At 37.1% G+C, this 18844-nt stretch overlaps 1 protein-coding gene across 1 annotated transcript in view; it reads right to left on the bottom strand.

Annotated features, from left to right (window-relative positions):
* The window catches only part of CNTNAP2 (contactin associated protein 2), a 1227711-nt gene that overhangs the window by 524067 nt on the left and 684800 nt on the right, over positions 1-18844 (bottom strand). The window lies entirely within an intron of this gene.

Here is an 18844-nt window from a genome sequence, read left to right as displayed (position 1 = left end):
GAAAAATATCATCTGCCAAAATAAGCCATAACAAAATGCAATAAACTGTTTCTAAAATTGAGTGGGATGCACTATATTAGCAGAAATAGAAAGGCAGATCAACTTTCAAAACATTCAAAAGAATGTTATCTTTTATGAACAAGGAATTATATTCATGGCAAAGAGATAAACATGTAATGCATATTTTTTTCCTAATCCTTCCACACGTTCATTCAAGATACATGATCAAGTACTGAAATAACATGGAGTTACTTTGGAGAATACCTTGGAATATTCAGTAGTGTGAATAACAGTGGCAGAAACCTCTCAAAAATTTTATCAGTAAGAAATGTTTCTACCAAAGCTTGTTCAATCTAGCGTAAGAATGGATGAAAGACCTTACCCACTACACATGAGAAATTTTCTGTTTGCAAGCTCTTTTTAAATTTTCATTACATTTGGCAAACAAAGAAAGAACAGAAAACCACATAATTACAATGCAGATAAAATTATTTTCTACTGACAATAAACTCAGAAAGGAAAGGAAGACACACCTTTCTACAGAGCTCCAAACCAAAATTGTTACTGCATGTGTAACTACAACTACAACCAAAGCTTGTCAGAACTTACATAAAATCCTAGTTTTCCAGCCTGAGGCGACCTAAGATTAAAAATATATTTCATTTTTTTCTATTGAAGTATTCAGTATTGACTTGAACTGAGTATGAATGACTAAAGACTTCTGGACAAAATAAAAACTAGGCTACTAAAGCAGGAGGGACAAAAATGCTGGCGTGAGCCGCTGGTGCCAGAGCGTGCCTAGCACCTGCTGTGGGAAGGGGGCACTGAGGAACCACCACGGGGCTCTAGGCAAGAAGCAGGTGGTGGGAAGGTTGATCATCTTAACCAACCTTCTTCAACCAACTATCACCAACCAACTAACCTTAACCAACCGTGACTAGAGAGATGGTGCCAGACCTCCAGGGGGTTCTGCCCCACATGCCCACCACCAGCAGAAATGTCACTGGTTTCCCCTTGCTCCTGGATTGAATTTGCAGCGGGGTCTGATGGGGTTACATGGTGAACGTCTCTCTCAAAGGTTTCACAGCACTAAAGTTCAAGACCGCTCCTCCTCGGGCTCTGACAGAATTTTTCGAGATCATTCGATAAATAGACAAAACCTTCTAGCCGGTTTAAATCAGAGTATGATTAGAAACACACAGAGAAAACTTCCGGTGCAGGGGCTGAGACGCCAGCAGGGAGGTCTGCCGGCCCCTGTGAGAGAGGACGCGGGGGCTGCCGCGGCTCCGGCGGGCGCAGCGCGGGAACAGCGCGGGAGCAGCGCGGCTGAGGCGGGGCCGGCGCTGAGGGGAGCGCGTGAGGGGCCCCGGGGGGGAGCGGGACGGGGGCTCCGCCGTCCCCGCCGCAGGGCTTCCCCCGCAGAGCCGCCGGCGGGGCAGGGGCACATCTCCCGGGGGGCTGCAGGGAGCCCCTGCTGGAGCAAGGGGACGGTGTGAGAGGGCAGGAGCGGCAGAGAGGGGCGGCTGTGTCCCCCCCCCTTTGCCTCTGCCCTGCTCAGGTGTAGGAGTTGGAAGTGAGGAACTGAAGCTGAGCTTGGTGGAGGAAGGAGGAAAGGTGTTCTTTTCATTACTGTCTTTGTTTCTCATGACCTAAATCTATTTTAATTGACAATATATTAATTCTCCCCAAGCTATTTTTCTTCCAGTAAGAATTGTTATGTGATCCCCATGTTTCCCTTGCTCCAGTCTTATTTTCTCCCCTTGTCTGGTGAGGAGGGGGAGTGAGAGCATGGCTGGGCCAGTGGCAGCTAGCTGGCCAAGGCAACCCCACCACAACAGCTGACGGAGCTAAAGACAGCTGATTACACCACGAAATTGGAAGTTCACTTACTTTGCCACCCTCACCTGTTGAAGATACTCTTTCATAAAAGAACGAACTAAGAGTACTAATGAGAAAAGTAATTTAAATTGAATATTGCAGGAGGTGAAAAATACTTAAGTTATTTTAATCTGTATTTTTTTGACTGCACACTTGAGTCTGCTCAGTACACACAAAACAGAGTAGTTGCAATAGACATGTTGTTCCTGCACAACGTATTTTAAATAACACTAGAACAGGGACTGGAACCACGTATGCAGGCTAAAGAGACATTCTCATACATCAAACTATGTAGCTATTACTGCTGCAAGCTTTACTCCCTAACCAGTCTTTATCAGAGTTCAGCTCTCTCTTTTAGGAAACACTAGATGTACAAAAAGAGAAAAATTAATTCAGCTAGCTTCTCCCTGACCAAGTAGCCTAAATAGTGGAAGAATTAAAAAAAAAAAAAAAGGGGGGGGGGCGGGAGAAAAACAAAGAAAAGCAATGTTTCTATTACAACCAATTTGTGGATTGGAGTCTCTCTAAACCTTTTATTGATATTATTTGTCCAACTCAACATGGATTTTTGCACATCTTGCAAAGAGCCAAAACATTCTTTCTTAAAGCACAGGAACGGGTGATGCTATCAGCTGAATTAACAAGTGAAAGTGGTGCACAATATGCTAGTCTAATGAGTACACAGTTACTTCTAGCTATCATCTGTGATATGCTCTCCTAGTGTGCAGTGAAAGGAAAACACCCCAAGTTCACCAGCACCACACTGAAAAGCTGAATATTGCAATGACTCAGGACAAGAAGCAGGTGGAGGGAAGGTTGATCAGCGAAGAAGGTGGATCTGCTGAGCAGACCAAATAGAAATCCGAGCATGAGAAGAGCTGCAGGTTACCAACAAAAAGTAATTCCATGCATTTGTTGTACAACATATAGCAAAATATACTAAGAGGGTGCGTTGCTGTTTGTAAGCTGCTTGCTAGAGGCATGCTGGATTTGCCTGATATTTTCCCTGTATTAAAAATAATTGTCCCTGTAAGTTGCCATGGTTCCTGTCAGTCCCTGAAAGACCCCACCGTTTCTGCTTTATGAACTCTTCACTGTATTGACTACAAAACTATCACAAGTTAATGCTCTTATCTTCTTAGCTACATGTATTAACCATCCTTAAGGAGTTTTGCAGTATGGCAGTAACATTCTGGCTCAGAGTTGCCACAAAAATTCAAGTGCAATTTTTACCTTTGCTTAGAAAACTTTTTACTGCTCCATTTCTACAGTGAGTTCACCTGTGAATGCTAATGAGGATTGCTCACTAACTTTCAGCCTGCACTCACTATTGTCTTTACAGAGTTGTGCTCCCCAGTGGTGTAACTAAAAGCACCTTTTATCTTTGCCACTGTTTTTATCTGCTTTTTATTTACATGTGTTTTAGAGGCAGTAGTGTCAACCCTTCTTTCTTAATGTGATAATGCTCTGTTGTGGGGACTTAAATTTTTTGGGGGGTACGTGGTATATTCTCCCATAGGGGATAAGTTTGTACAGCTGCATGAGCTATTTTTGTTGTAATGTTTTACTGTGTGCCTCATATATATTGAGGAATAATTTCTGCTTGGACTTAAAAGAACTCAAGCTAACTGAGAACTTTCTGTAAGCCAAGATTCAAGAGTAGAATACAGCTCTTTCTATTAAAAGAATTTTCATCTGGAAAGTTTAGAATGAACAACACACAATGATGATTTCTCATTGCAGTATAATCTCTGCCATCTGAGCTGATACAGTAACAAAAAAAGAATGCAAATAAATTACGTAAGTTTCTGGTATACAAGTTGAGAAGAAAAGGAAACATACTGCTGCCACTACAAATTCCCTGCAGAGTTCTGGAAAATTTGGTTTCATATGCAAATTAAATATGTTAATCAAATGCATTCTTCCTATCTAGGATTTCTATTTAAATGACATTATTTTAAAAGTAGGACTCTTGAGGTAGGCACTTTGATTGAACAAGAAGAAACAGATGTTTTGCTTATTACAGACATGGAAGAAAGACTAGATTAATGAATGCCAAAAAAGTACAAGAGTTTAATATATAATGGAGGACTTAGATAACATCTGGTTGAGTTATGCCTTGAAGAAGGCAGCTATAGTAGCAAAAATCTCACATTCTACAGTTACTTTTGTGCAAAAAAAAAATCTTCCTGTAAAAGCTACTGGCCCATGCAGTGGCTATTAACAAGTGCCAGATTATACAGTCTGCTGATACACCTGGACAAAATTCTTTTTAATTCAACAACATAACAACGGCTACCTTAGAACAGAAATTTATCGTAATTTTGGTATACTGTAACCCAAAAGTCAGTTAAAGTAATAAAGAAAAAAACAGGGAAAGAAAAGTATCATAAGCACTCCATGAAGCACTGATACAATGTCAGGCTATGTGGCTGCATACTAGTCTTCCGTTCCTATTGTTGTAGTTAATATTTTATATTGTAGTTTCTTGTATATTCTTATTAGGAGATGAAACCCTCAATATTCAGGATGGGGACACTCCAGAGCAGAAACAGGGAGCAGACAAGCCTCAGAGATGCTGGGAGCAAGGAGGCTTTCCTTGGTATTCAGCAATGACTGTCTGTATTCCCTGTAATCCAGGAATCCAGAACCTCAATCAAAGTCTCTCTGCTGATGGCATGACCCACCTTGTCTGCGGCTGCAGGCAGAGGATGAGGTTGGTTTGTCACTGCTTTCACTGCAGCCCCCCAGCACCATGTTTCTGCTGAGGGTGGGGGTGTAGTTGCTGTTCCTGCCTAATCCCTCACTAATTCAGTACAATTTTGCACCAGGGTTTCTGACTATAAAGGAAACGAGCCCAACAATATTTTGTTTGAAACATTCAGCTGTGTTCACACCATTAATATTCAACCAGAATAATAATAAAAAAAAATCACCAGGATGTAATTGAAATAGCCATGCTTTTCTGTGTTTAGCTAATTATATTTTTAAGCTGGAAAAGCAAAATCGCAGCTTTTACTATAGTAACATTTTAGGCAGTTTATGCAATGAGCCATCAAACTATATAATCTGTTTCAGGATTTATGATTCAGAAAAGTCCTTTTCACTTTTAGGTTTATTCATTTTTCACCTATCCATCTGAACAGTAAGCTTAGACACTTGCAAATGCAGTCCTTGAAGGAACTGTAATGATGGAAATCCCTGTTCTCCAACAACAACAAAAAAAACCAGTTATGACAAATTTAGCCCTCATGTTTAAGCCTGAGGTTCTATTTAAGGTAAGTAGTTGGAAACATGCCAACATTTTGCCCACTGTTGATATTTTAGACTGAGTTCTCTGCAAGTTATTGCCAGAAGAAAAATATGACCATGTAGCTTTAAATACATCTTTAGCCTTATACATATAGGATGTATTTTAAAAAAAAACACAACAACAAACAATAAACTAGTAACACCACCCCCAACAAAGTAGGTAATTTTCCTATTTCCATAGTTAATACCATTGTGCAGTAAACTGAAAATACAGCAAATACCTATAACTACAATGCTGCAGACGCTTTAGAATAGTCAAACCTGTTCTTATAAAGGACTTGACTACTGGTGATTTCAATGGAATGGACCATAAACCAGGCAAATAATGGTCAAACTCATAATTATTTCTTTGTTCTGTCTTTTAAGGAAAACTAATAAAACCAGATGAAGGACTTTGCACTAGAATGACAGCAAAAATAACTCTAAGCTTAGACACTTGTAGAATCTCATGCAAGTGCTGAAACAATTTTAGCTTTTCAGGCATGGGCTTTTTCCTCTCCTCTCACTGCTATTCTCACATTCTTTATTCTCAAGGGAAAAAAAAAGTTATTGTGCCTTAGACATGAAAATATATACACCTGGTAACTGGAATCTCTATATGTGTTTTGGCTTGTTAATGAACGAATACACATTTTTCCATTGCCCTCTTCCTCTGTTCCAGTCCATATCAAGTCAGAAAGTGTTGGCTCTCATAATATGGTCCAATGTCCTGAAATTGCACAGGATTTTGTACATGCTCAATAATTATCATATCAATGAACAGCTCCAGGATTAATCTTTACTAAGAAATAAGACTGTGGCTGCACATCAATTACTTAGTATAACTGTTCCTAACTTCCTCAAAACTATTTCCCAATCAGCATCTTGCTTTATCTGGTTTTCAACTGACAAAACTGTAATTACCATACAGCATTGTGGCCTGTATCCAGATAACGTATCATTGTCTTTTAGACTTGAAAAGTTATCTACCTCTAAGAGTACATAGAAGACAATCAACTTACTTTACTTAAAACCACAAACATGCTAATGCAAAATTTGATCTATTTTTGTTCCAAATTATTCCAATAATCATTACCGAAACTGTTAATTTAACTACTCTTTATCCTACATACACATTTAATATAAGAAACCTCCAATTTTTTTCTAGCAAAGGGCTTATATTTCTATATTCTTTTTTTTTCCTTGTGAATTATAAAAAATAGTACATCTTAGAAACAGCAATATACTCGTAAAGCTGAGACTTCATTTTATAGCTTTTATGGTCACCTGATTTATAACTTTCTGTACTGAATTATTATTTTTATATACTCAGCATTTTAATATTTTGATTTATGTGAGCTAACTAAAAACTTTTCATCTTAGGAAATGTAAAGGTATTTATGTTATGACCATTATTCAGTCACATTTATCTATATTAAAAATATTTCTTTAGCTTTTTTTGAAGGAGGCTTTTTTGAATTTGAAGTCCTTCTGAATCACTACAATTATTTATAATATTTACTGTATATTTATTATTTAGAAGGCTAAATTATGAAAATAATGCAACAGGTAACCTACTCAGTGTTATCCTTGGACTAATTAAGTTCAGATACCTACAAAAGCATGACAGAGGTAGTGCCTATTCTTTGCACATTTATGCTGGATAAATAATACATTAAAACAAAACAAAACAAAACAACCAAAAAAGACCCCACCAAAACCAACTAGATATTCCAGACAGGGGAGGAAAGTGAATCTGTGAATCTGTAACTTTTCATTTTGTAACACTTAAGTATTCCGTGAAAAGGAGCATAGCGTAATTCGTATTTCCCTAGATTGCCGAACTTGAACACTTTCACTTTAGCTTAAACAGAATACTTAATTACAAACCAGAACCTGGTGCAGAGTCTTACGTTGGTAAGAAAAAGGAGGTGCAAAAAGCAGAAAAAAAATGTGACTAAAGGTAAATTGACTTTTTCTGACCAACAGCAAAAATAAAATCTAACTTTGCTGAAGTGCCTGAGACAAGCTTCCTAGCTATGGCTCTGAATCAACGAGAATGTTTAAAAAATGCTTTAGTAGGAGATCACTCAAAGGTATAAAAGCTGTGCACATGTTGAAGTATTCTGCCAAATTGGGGCCTAAATATGCCTCAGACATTCAAAAACTTCTTTTGATGCACATTTTCTAGTAGTCATCAATGCATGATTAAAAGCTTGAAGCATATGATGGGGGAAGAGGTGATCGAGCTTTATCACCTTACCTGTGGTATACTAAAATAGCTTTATGTCGTTCATTTGGCAATACTTTTAAATCAGCACCTGTAACACCTTCATTATGCTCCTGTTTAGAAGATATACATAGCTCTAGGGACAAGTTTTTCTGAAAGGAAATTCACATAGCAGCCCTTTTCATGTCTTAATCCTATTATACAAAAATCCTTTTTATGATTTTATCTTCATTGTACATATGCCTCATGCAATAAATAGTAGAAACATTGCACTTCTAAACACAATTTAGCACTTTTTACAAGGATTTAGCTGAACCTCTGCCTCTGTCGCAGAGGCACAAACTGTAGAAAGAGCAAACTAACCTCTCCTGACCAGACAAAAAAAACCCAAACAACTAAATGTGGACACTGTCTAGCAAATACCAATGGCCAACTGATTAGTGTTTCTTCATGATCTATTTTTCATGAAACTCAAACTACATTAAATCATTTATTCTTTAAACTTGGAATACTCCACTGCCAGAACCAAACAGTGCTCCATCTAAGAACTAATTTCATTTGAATGACTGTCCGTGCTGTGGTTGACACCCTGTTAGTGTGACACGCTGAGGCTGGACTGAACCTTGCTTTAGACCAGTTCTGCAGCCATTAACAAAACCAGTGGGCTCCACGCAGCAAAAGGCAGTTTTGGTGCATAAACCAAACACCTACAGAAGAGGAATTAGAGGTTTACATGTAAACTACATTTAGTTTTCAGTTTGTTGCTGGAGTGTGTGTATAAAGCCAATCTTGTAACTGTAACACATAGTGGACCTTCCTTTGTATTAGGATCCGTCTCAATGCCTGAGGACTCTATTTCCTTCAGATAAAATCGAGTCCAAACTAACAAGCTCCAATCTCAAATGTGCAAATGACTTTACATGGACTTTCAGGTCTCAGCATGAACTGTTCTGCTCTGCAGATCCACTCCTATCGTGCTGCACTGATTGCCACCGCAGACATAGCCAGGTCTACAATGTTGAAAGCATTTGCTGAGGACATTGGGATTTGATTTGAATAAAAGCAGCCTGTTAGCCTTAAGGAAAACAGTGACAAAACACTGCCCCGCCATGGCACTTTGCGGGGTATTAGATCTACTGCAAGGGAGAAGTTTAAGTGGCATCTCCCTGTCCCCAGAATATATTTGCCCTAGCATTTGCATGTTATTTGCTGGCACAGATTAATTTTTCATTTGTGTTAATTAGGTGTATGTTTTTCAAAACCAGAAAACCAACAGGGAAAAAAAAATCTTTAGTGAACCAGAGTCAGATCTTAATATAATGATCACTTCAAATGATCCACTTAACTAAAAATACTTTTTTAATACATTATGTTTTCTCTTAAGGGCACAGTAGCCTATGCACATATATTAGAAAATATATTCTGTCTCAAAGGAAACCACAATAAAAATATTTAGACCTTAGGAAGCGGTTTTCTAAAAAAAACATAAAAACACAATTAAAAGGCTGGCATTGCAGGACTGCCTTGCATTTTACTGAATATTGTCATTCACAGCCTGGTCTTGGACAATGCAAGTTATACCTCAATGTTAAGAAAGCATGTACTAAGAACTCTGTCCTAGATTTATTTCATGTGTTCATTTAGAAGGAAGTATCTAATGAAAACAACCTTTCTGTATAAAAAAAGTCCTAAGATGTAAAGAAACTTGAAAATGTCTTCAGCCTCTCTGTTTCCCAACCAGTTCAATACAGCAGCATTTTCTCTTATCTGCACCTTTCACTAGGGGTTTTCAAAGAGGAATGGGTAGTTTAAATAACTAAACCTTATACCTTTGAAAAGATATCAAACCATCTATTCTTCAAATATACATCATCTTATTTTTCCGTTCCTTACCACAGTGTTGTTAGATGAACCCTGAATTTCTGTAAAGGTTCCCCAGATGCCTAGAATATGAGGAATGACCCCAGCCCACACCTGACGAGAGAGGAAAGGCAATTCTTTCAAATACCGGCGTGCATTCATGGATCATTCAGCTCAGCAGTGAGATCAGAGCTGAGCACTGCTACAGTGCTGAGTGTTGGAAGTGCTACCTTTGAAATCCAGGCTGAATCCACCAGCTATAATGAAGGAGAGCCAGGAATAGAACAGCCCCGTCAATATGACTGGTAGGGGACTGGGAAAGCTGTCACGATGTCACAGTGGTATGTACCTCACACGTGTGTCATACCTCTATCTGCTAGTTAGTAACAGAGGGATTAAGGGATCTGAAATTGTGATATTATCAATCCAACTTTAAAATTATGTGCCTCAAAAAAAAAAAAAAAAAAAATATTAAAGATCCACACAAATATGTCTTTGTCCTTAAGCTAAAGTGGGTTCAGCTGAGGTTAATACTACTGGAGAGGTAATTGCAACAGTTATCTAAGTAAAACACCTCTGCTGAAGTCCCGAACCTAAGGGCATCCATACCAGCTGAGAATTTAAGCCAGCATATGGAAAAATACTAACTATTCAGGGAGCTGGCTTAGATGAGCTGCAGTATCTCTCACACCTACCGGTCTCTGGTAATCAAGATCATTGTAAATGGAAAGGCAGTAGCTTTTCCCAGTTACAACTGCTACTAGATTTCATTATAAAAGAATTTGCTCCCAACTCAATTTAGATATGCTGTACCCACGCATAATTAATGAATCTGTTCTGACATTGAGGGAATCAATGTACATTAAATTAATACTTCTTAAGCTTGAAGTAAATTTAACTGAACTGTCCATTCTTTTGCTTTGTAACTTTGACCTTTGTTTAGTATTTTCCTCCCCTTGTGTATGAGTAGAAAAAACTGTATTTTTATAACCCTTTCTAAATTTTATTCACACTACAATCCCCTTAAAATCTCACTTAATGGAGAAGTGCATGATGGGAGTAAAACTTTTTAAAACAACAAAGGCATAGCTAGGAAAATTATAAATACTGCATTCTCTATGTTGTATATAAAATTGCCTTGTTCTTTCCTATCTAGTGGTCATTACAACTCTGACTTAAAATAATATCCTTCAAGCACTGATTTCTAATGCTCACCTCAACATAATAGTTGTCAAAACTCAAAGCATCATACTAACATCAGCTCCTGTGCTACAAGGAAGTATACATAACATCTGTTTTGAAGTCTTCCTATACATATGCATAAAGCATAGATACCTACGGCACTGAAGAGAATTTTCTGCTTTGGATTTAAAAATACACGTACAAAGATGTATTTTTCAGAAATATAAAAACTTTGAAAAATGATCTGAGAAAATGTTTATCAATACTAATTATCATATTTTACAGGTTTAAGTATGTGATGGGACCCTGAATTAGGACAGTAAATATGGACAGATACACCTTTTCTGTAAAGTGGGTGCACCAGAAGGACCTAGAGAAGAAAATCATCTCTCAACATCTGTGTTGTTGTACCAGGAAAAAAAATAAATCTATCCCATTGTGTTCTATGTGAAGCTAAATTAAAACAGGGGATCTTGTTCTACAAAAAGACTGAGATTCACTAGTGAGAAAGAAATACATGTACCGCTATTATGTCATATCAATAGAGTATCTCTTTATAAGATCAAACCTTACTGCACATGGAATGTAATTAATAAAATATATTTTTTAAAAATATTGGTTCTTCATAAAGTAAAAATACAGAGCTTGATAAACAGCATCTAAGAAAACAAAAATACTCCTAGATGCTTACACCTGTAAAGGTAGGCTTTGTTTTGTAATTAGGGCTCCATTGCACAACGTATATACTTAAAAGACAGCCAATAGCTTTACATGTGCAGTTACCCTTACAGTTAATGGAAGTTGCATGTGTGTATATATATTAGGGAAGAATGTGGATTGGGTTTGCAAGGTCTCCAAAGGTAACTTACGCCTTGAAGGTAATGACTGAACCTTGACTTTACAAGAAACCAGAATCACCATCACTGAAGGCAATAATTATGCCACAGCCCCTGTTAGAACAAATTTCTGCCTTGCAATGCAGCTCCATTCTTGGATCTCCATCTTCGTGTGAGTAGAAGGACGAGCAATTAAAGTAGGTGTTGTAAATCTTAAATTTTTACAGAAGACACTCAAGCTGAAGATTCAAACTAAAATGTGACAGTTGTTCATAATGAGTTTGTTTTGTGTTCTATTTCCTTCAGGCAGTTTTATTAGGAGGAATAATGATAGACTAATAATTCAAGTTTATTAGAGCGAAGTACTAATATACATCCCTAATTTTTTTTAAGCTCTTTACTGAATACATGGTTGTAATAGCCACTTGATTATTGCTTTTTACTTCACAAATAGCTTTATACTTTATGCATTTTTTTCTTTGTTGTAGTAGGTAAGAAAAGAGATATATTGTATCAGAAAGAAAAATAAAGGAAGATGACAGAAATTTTGTGACGTCTGATTACGAATTTTGCAGTTTAATCTAAATGCTTGTCAGTAATCATCATCCACTACTTAAGAGTAAAGTACCACTTCAGGAATTATCAATAACTGATATGTCTTTTCTGTTCTTTTTTTTGCTGTCCACTCACCTTTTAATAATGTCATTCTTTTTTAGATCACAACTGTGATCACAATGGAAAACAGAGGTTAGAAACATGGTAAGTATTATTTTTTTTTCTTTTCTCTCCATTCCCCGTGCCCCGCCCCCCACCCCCCCCAATGCAAATAGAGAAATTTTTAGGGTCAGAACATTTCATATCACTTCTCACTATAAAATTTATTTTTTATAGGAATTGTGCTGCTATAATAATTTTTCATTGCAGATTTTCTGTTGCATTTTATGCATTAGGTGGTCTGTCATATGCATAATTAGTAATTATAGGACCCACAGTCAATAAATCATGAAAACGTATTATCTTTGCATCACACTTTACTTAGGTTAACAACATTCTGATGCATAGTAGAGGCTGTCACTAGCATTCAATGAAGATAAATCATAGAACTACACAGCTCATAAGCTAAATCATAATAAATAATTCCGTTCACTATTGTTAAAGGCCTTGTGACACTGCAGTTAAACATGGCTGAGCACAACTTTTTGTTTGCAACAGGAATATGTGCTGGTGCTGACAACTGTGCCCATGCTGGTGGCCTAGAGACCAGTGAAGGACTGTTACCTATTTCTTTTTAAGTTGGAGCCCTTATGTAGAGTATACACACCTTATAAAAAATTTACTACAGCTATTTGCTTTGCTGTCATTCTTGAAATGCCAGCATGGGAAGAAATGCCTCTGTTTCAAAAATGATGTCACTTTTGATAAATAGCATACTATAGTGTTGTCATTTGGTGTTCTATTGACAAATGAGGAAAAAAATCCAAAAACTTGAATTATGATCTAAAATGAGGCTACTTTTTAATGTAACTACCACAGGAAAGTTGCTACAAAAATTATTAAATAAAAAGCCAAATAGTTTGAACATGAAATGTCCTATGGAGCACTTACTGTGTTTAATACTTACTGTGTTTAATTTCTCTAAAATATCCCTTTTACAATTGAAGAAGTTACATACATTCATCTTCTGAACTACTGAAAACCCAAACATCATTTTGTTGCTTAAATTGATGCTTACAGAAAATGTTACACTCAAAACTCTGCCTATTTACATTTACATAAATTTGTCTGCTCGTTCCACTTGTACATCACTGACACAAAACAACTTCAACAACAAAATATGTTATAAAACAACAACAGCTTTGCAATTGTCCTAAAAATCCACAATAAATTTATAAATGCATACTAAGTAAATAAACATATTTACCGTAGTAAATCTGTTGTTTCATGCATGTCTTGCCTTCCTATCACAGAGACCATCTGGAAATGGATTTTTAAACAAAATGTTGTTGAAAATTTGGTTGTGTAACCAGTGTTGTTTTACTTATAGTTTGATGAAAAATATAATAAAGCTACATCTGAGATTTTGAAGCATGATAAGTAGAAATCAAATTTCATTATGGATTGTTCCTTATCCCTTACTGGCAGGAATACCAGTAGAAGAAAAAACTTCAAATGACACTTTTACCAAAATAATTCACCTATACATTGCATGTTAAGTTGTTTAGTGCAAAATAATTTAACCAGCTGTTTATAAAAAACTTTCCATGCTACTTTGCTTAGGATTGGGTTAAACAATACAGAAATTAAAGGCAGCTTGATAAACCTTGTTCTGTATTTGCTAACTTCTTTTTAAACTTCTATGACCTGTCAAACTGGTAGTTAATTGTTGATTTACTACAGAAGGCTGGTAATTATTGTTACTCATTTACTAAGGACTTGTGATTTTCTCGGCACTGCAGAAGATCAGGACACACACAAAGTTCTTAGTTCTTGCTTTCATTCTTTTAAAACATGGCAACAGGAAAGCCATTTCAGGTTCACATAATAATTTTAGGCTTATAGTTTGAATCAAGCTCAGTCAGTCTTCATGCCATTCAGGTCTTTGTACTGTTACATTTGTTTTTACTTTACCATGCTGTAGGAATCTCCAGTTCATTGAAAGAAAAAGCACTTCTAAGCAGAAGAAGGAACTTTCTCCAGGTTTCCATAGAAATGTCATACTTCGGGGGAAGTTACTCCTGCTGAATTTATGAGGTTAGTTATGATAAAGCTGTTCAGGTCTAACACTGAGAAAGCACAATAAAGCTTATGTTTTCATGGAAAATTTGGAAGTTGACTCAGAGAAAAAGTGATAATAATTTAATCTGGGTAACAGTTTAAATTCTGATGCTCTTTTTTTTTTCTTTTTTTTTTTTTTTCAACTGCAGCCATATAGAATGAGCATATTCATTGTTGTCCTGCTGACAGCAAATTAAACATCCTGAGCCATTAAACTTCTAAGTCAAAAGAATCGGCAGTTCCTTAACGTGAATATGGGAGGTAATGTCCTGACAGGCAAATTGCAGATCTCAATTCAACTTCAAACCTTTCCTCCCTTGTGAGTTTTCAAATCCAAAATTAAGCAGTAGGCTTCTGAGTTAAAACCCGAGAGCCCATGTTAGTAGCACGAGTGATGGTTTATTAATGTTACAACAGTTCTTGGCCCCTGTCAAACTGACTTTTCATAGGCCAAGTATCACACAGCAATGTTGGGAGAATCCTGGATTTTATTTCTAATATCTAGAATGTTTTGCATTTCCAAACGTTGATAACAGTTGTGAACACAATGCACATACTGGATAACTGTGGGGGATGTATATGCATCTACAAGGAAACGCATGGGAATATAAAGTATATTAAAACCCCAAAGTTCTACAGGCCTAGCATTTGCAAGAAAGCACGTTAGTGTTTTCCGAAATGATCATATAAATCAGTTTGGGAATTATAAGGCAAAAAATAGAGGCAAAGTCAGTCATCTGAAAATCTTTGATCTGGATGGTCCTGAAATAACAACACTACAGTTATTGATACTGAGTCAAAATAAGCACACCTTAAATAGTAACCCCCCCTGTTTTTCCACTTTAAATACAGCACCGTTACACACAAGTATATCAAAGTAAACAGGAATAAGATGTGGCAGTGAGGATGTAACCTGCAGAGTATATTTTTAACACAAGGCCTACTGACGTCCATAAAGGTTTCCACCGGCTGGGGCCATAGGCAGAGACCCAAGATACAAAGCATGTACAGCTTATATATATGTATATATAACTTGCTCTGAATCTTTTTTTCAGTGGTGGTTAACTCATCTTGTAAGTCTAAAGGCCATTCCAATGTTAACTGTCACCAGAAACATGTTGAAACCAAACCTCCAATGAGATACGTCCTTATCTATGAATTAAGTATGATGCACACCTACAGCAGCACTCCTTAAGAACTTCCCAGCTGGTTTATGCCCATGAGCTTGATTTCATGCTGTTGATATTTGTTTTATTTAATGGCTTTTCCTATCACAAATCCGGAGAAATTGTTCAAAGGCATTTAACAGACAATGGGGAAAACTTCATCAAGATAATTTGGGTTAAAGTGAGGAATTCAGAGGATGCAACATTATGGGACTAAGCATATAGCATATTAAAATGAGTAAGCACAGTTAACGGGTTAAAATGATTATTTAGAAGCATACATATGATCCATGGAAAATTCCAGACAGTAAAGGCCTAAATCAATAGCAGTGTAGAAATCAGGGTAACTGTATATTGCATACAATGGGTCATTTCTCAAATTTCATATCAACTATGACAAGGGCATGAGATGCCAGTTTTGTTGTATTTTCTCGTTAATCTTCTCTGCTGATCAGACAGTGGGCCAAGAGGCTGTACTGGTTGTTCCTTGCCTAAATTGCTCTCCACAGACATCCACAGGTGCCACTTGGCTGGTGGGGACAGCAGTAAAAACGGGCTGTTAAGAACAGTAAGGCCAGGAATGAGAGGAAATGGCCATGGAAATGCAGGGAGTGGAAGTGCAGGAGGAAACTGGTAGGCATATGTAACATGCATCAATGCTGCGGAACATTGGGAACATATCCTTTCCCATGCCCTCTCTTCCTCCCAAACATGCACTTAATATGTTCTGTAGGTGTAGCTCACATTGTAACTTGTTTAAATGTGAACATCTGCATTTTCAGAGGGAGGAAAATACACCAAGCCTTTATCACAGACCATTTTAAAATGAGAATTTGCTGCTTGTAAGAAACATGAGTTCAGAATTTAAACCATGGCCTAAGGACTGAAGCAGTAATTTGTTTATGATAAATGTTGTAATAAACTAGTACTAGTTATAACTACAGCTCTCCCCCACCACTTTGTCACAAAATAATGACAGGACTTAACAAGTATAACGATCAAAACCGGTCAGCTCCCCCTGCTTCTTTTTACTCATATAACAGGGCTTAAAAATTGTCTTCATTAAAGCACACTGGGTTTTTTAGGACCTGAGCTGCGCTGTACAATGCAAGGATACACAGACACACAGCCACTTACAGATGTATCTCCGTTACAGCTCATGGTCCAGCACTCCTAGTCCATAACAAGTATCTTAAGTAGGATACAGAGAATCCTTAAGTTAGCAAGCTTACTGTTGCGGTTGGCCACAGTGCCTTTTTTCTTTATACAGTTGGGCCTTCCTCTCCCTAACCTGTTTTGTAGCATGTGTTTGTAGGAAGGTGTACCTTCAGTCTAAAGAACTGATTAAATGATCTTGCTATGTGGATGAAAAAAAAAAAAAAACACCTTCTTTGATCCTGTGTTCATTTATGAGCCAAGTAAAAAAGAATACTGCCTGCCAAAAAAAGTCTGACTTACATTCATTTAGCTGTAGAGCATTTATAGAAACCAAGCAAAGTCACGTTGCTTCAACAGAGATTATGCAGCCCTGCATACACTAGCTTCTGTGCTCTCAGTTTTCCTCTGTCTTCATCTATTTTGTGCCTCTTTTGTTCACAACTGCTGTCAAGTTATGACAGAAATTATCATATTTAAATTACTGGCAGTTTACTTTTTCTCCTCTGCTGTGATCAAGGACGTGGGATTTCTCAAGAATTTAAATAGCTGCATTCTTTACATTTTCTGTCTCCTCCTTCCTTCACCAAAAATTGGTTCATAGCACAAAGCATAAATGCAAATTAGCTCCAGGGAGAGTTATGGTGTTTTAATCGGGCTAGAATAATTTGTGAAGTTTTAAATTTTAAATACAGATCACAATTGGTGTTCCTTATTCCAAGTAATTAATGACTGACAAGTATGACCAGGTTGCTAGAGTGTCTTAGCAATCTCCTAACCCTCTATTTAGTTAGAAAATAACTAAAACTGTGGAAGAGCCACATTTATTATGATTAATTTTTGCTAGACCTGAGCATGTATTAGCCTTATAGCATGTTAAAAACCTATCTAACCTGCCATTTTGGTAGCTACTCTTGGTAAATTCTGAAGAATTAATTCATTCAATTAAATAGACAAAATAAATAAAACACAATGCAGAGAAGGAGCATATATGTGTACAAAAGCTATCATTAAACAAATACAAATCTAAAGGCAAAGCTCTCATACCATATCATAGTTATCTGCTTTTTCCCCTTACCTCACATTTACCCCTTCTACAGTTCTGTCAAGGCATCAGTTAAGACCAGTATTTTATCTTTTTTCTAGTGAAACACTTATTTGAGTAATTTAGTTGGGCTTTAGTATTTATGTAAAAACACATTCCCACCTCAAAAAACAATCAAATCCCAAACCGTCCTCCGATCAGATTGGAATGAAAAAATAAGATTTCCAGCACTTCATTGAGATATTGATTATTAGCAAGTTACTTTAAGCTTGTGATCTATTTTTATAAACTATGATCAATAAGAAGTCAATAATTTAATGGATTCTTCTGTCAAGTTGCAATTAAATACATCTTTTCAGTATGTACTGAACATTGATTTTTAGTTAGCAAGCAGAAGAAAGGTGAGAGATTTATGTGGCTTTCTTTTTTCATACTTATCATGAAACTCATGTCCCATGATCACAAAATATATGTATAGCAGTAGAAGAACGGATGGCATTTCATAACAATGGAAGGGTTTAAATAATGATTTAGATGACTGAACCATCTGTTGGCAACCAAGGTAGAAGCTTGTTTCTCCAGGTGACTGGTGAATAAAACAAATGGAAAGAGGCCCAAACACAGTAAAGGAGGACATTTTGCAGTGACCAGAGCCTTTCTAGTCCTATCAGTGACACAAAACCCCCTAGCCTTTCAGTCTCCCAGATCACACGCTACAGCACACCCCAACACTGTACCTTGTACCCTAAGCCTTCACAAGCTATTAGGTGAGCTCTAATAGTAACTGGGGTTCTTTAGCAATTCTATTTCAGACACTTAGCAAGTTTCAGACCTTTGTCTTTGAGACTCAGGTCCAGCCTATCCACAGCCTACATAGTGTGATTGCACCTGTTTCTGCAACCTGAACAAGTTATGCTACATAGTGTAATGGCTGGCTACCTTTTCTGATTAATGCAATATAAAAGTACAGGAGCCTTCACATTATAAAGGCTGTAGCTGAGCATATGTATTGTGTAAGACCTGCAACCAGGAACTCAAATAAAAGAGTTGTTTCCTTTGCAGTTTACTTGAAGCAGTAGCCCTGCAGAGGGCCTGGTACTATACAGGTACGGTCTTAGTGAATGTACAGAAAGCCTAACAAAAAAAGTTGCTGCAACAGCAAAAAAGCAAAGTGTAGATTCAAACTGAAATGCAAAAGTAGAGCAAGATCTGTCTCACCTCCCTTTTCTCTCTCTCCTGTATTTACTGATTTGAATACTTTTCACTTTGGGCATTAGGTTTCGGATGAGAAAATATTCTATATCGCTGTCAGCAGTTCCGCTTCCCTTTGTGAGCTGCTCACACAATTGCTGTTAGTATTTCTTGTTTTTCAACTTTCTTACTGGCCAAAATCAACTAATTTTGACAGTTGGATGTTTCAGTGTAT

Source organism: Falco punctatus, assembly GCF_963210335.1.
Source record: "Falco punctatus genome assembly, chromosome: 4".
NCBI lineage: Eukaryota > Metazoa > Chordata > Aves > Falconiformes > Falconidae > Falco > Falco punctatus.
The sequence above is the reverse complement of the archived record's forward strand: the minus strand, read 5'-3'. Positions and strand labels throughout refer to the sequence as shown.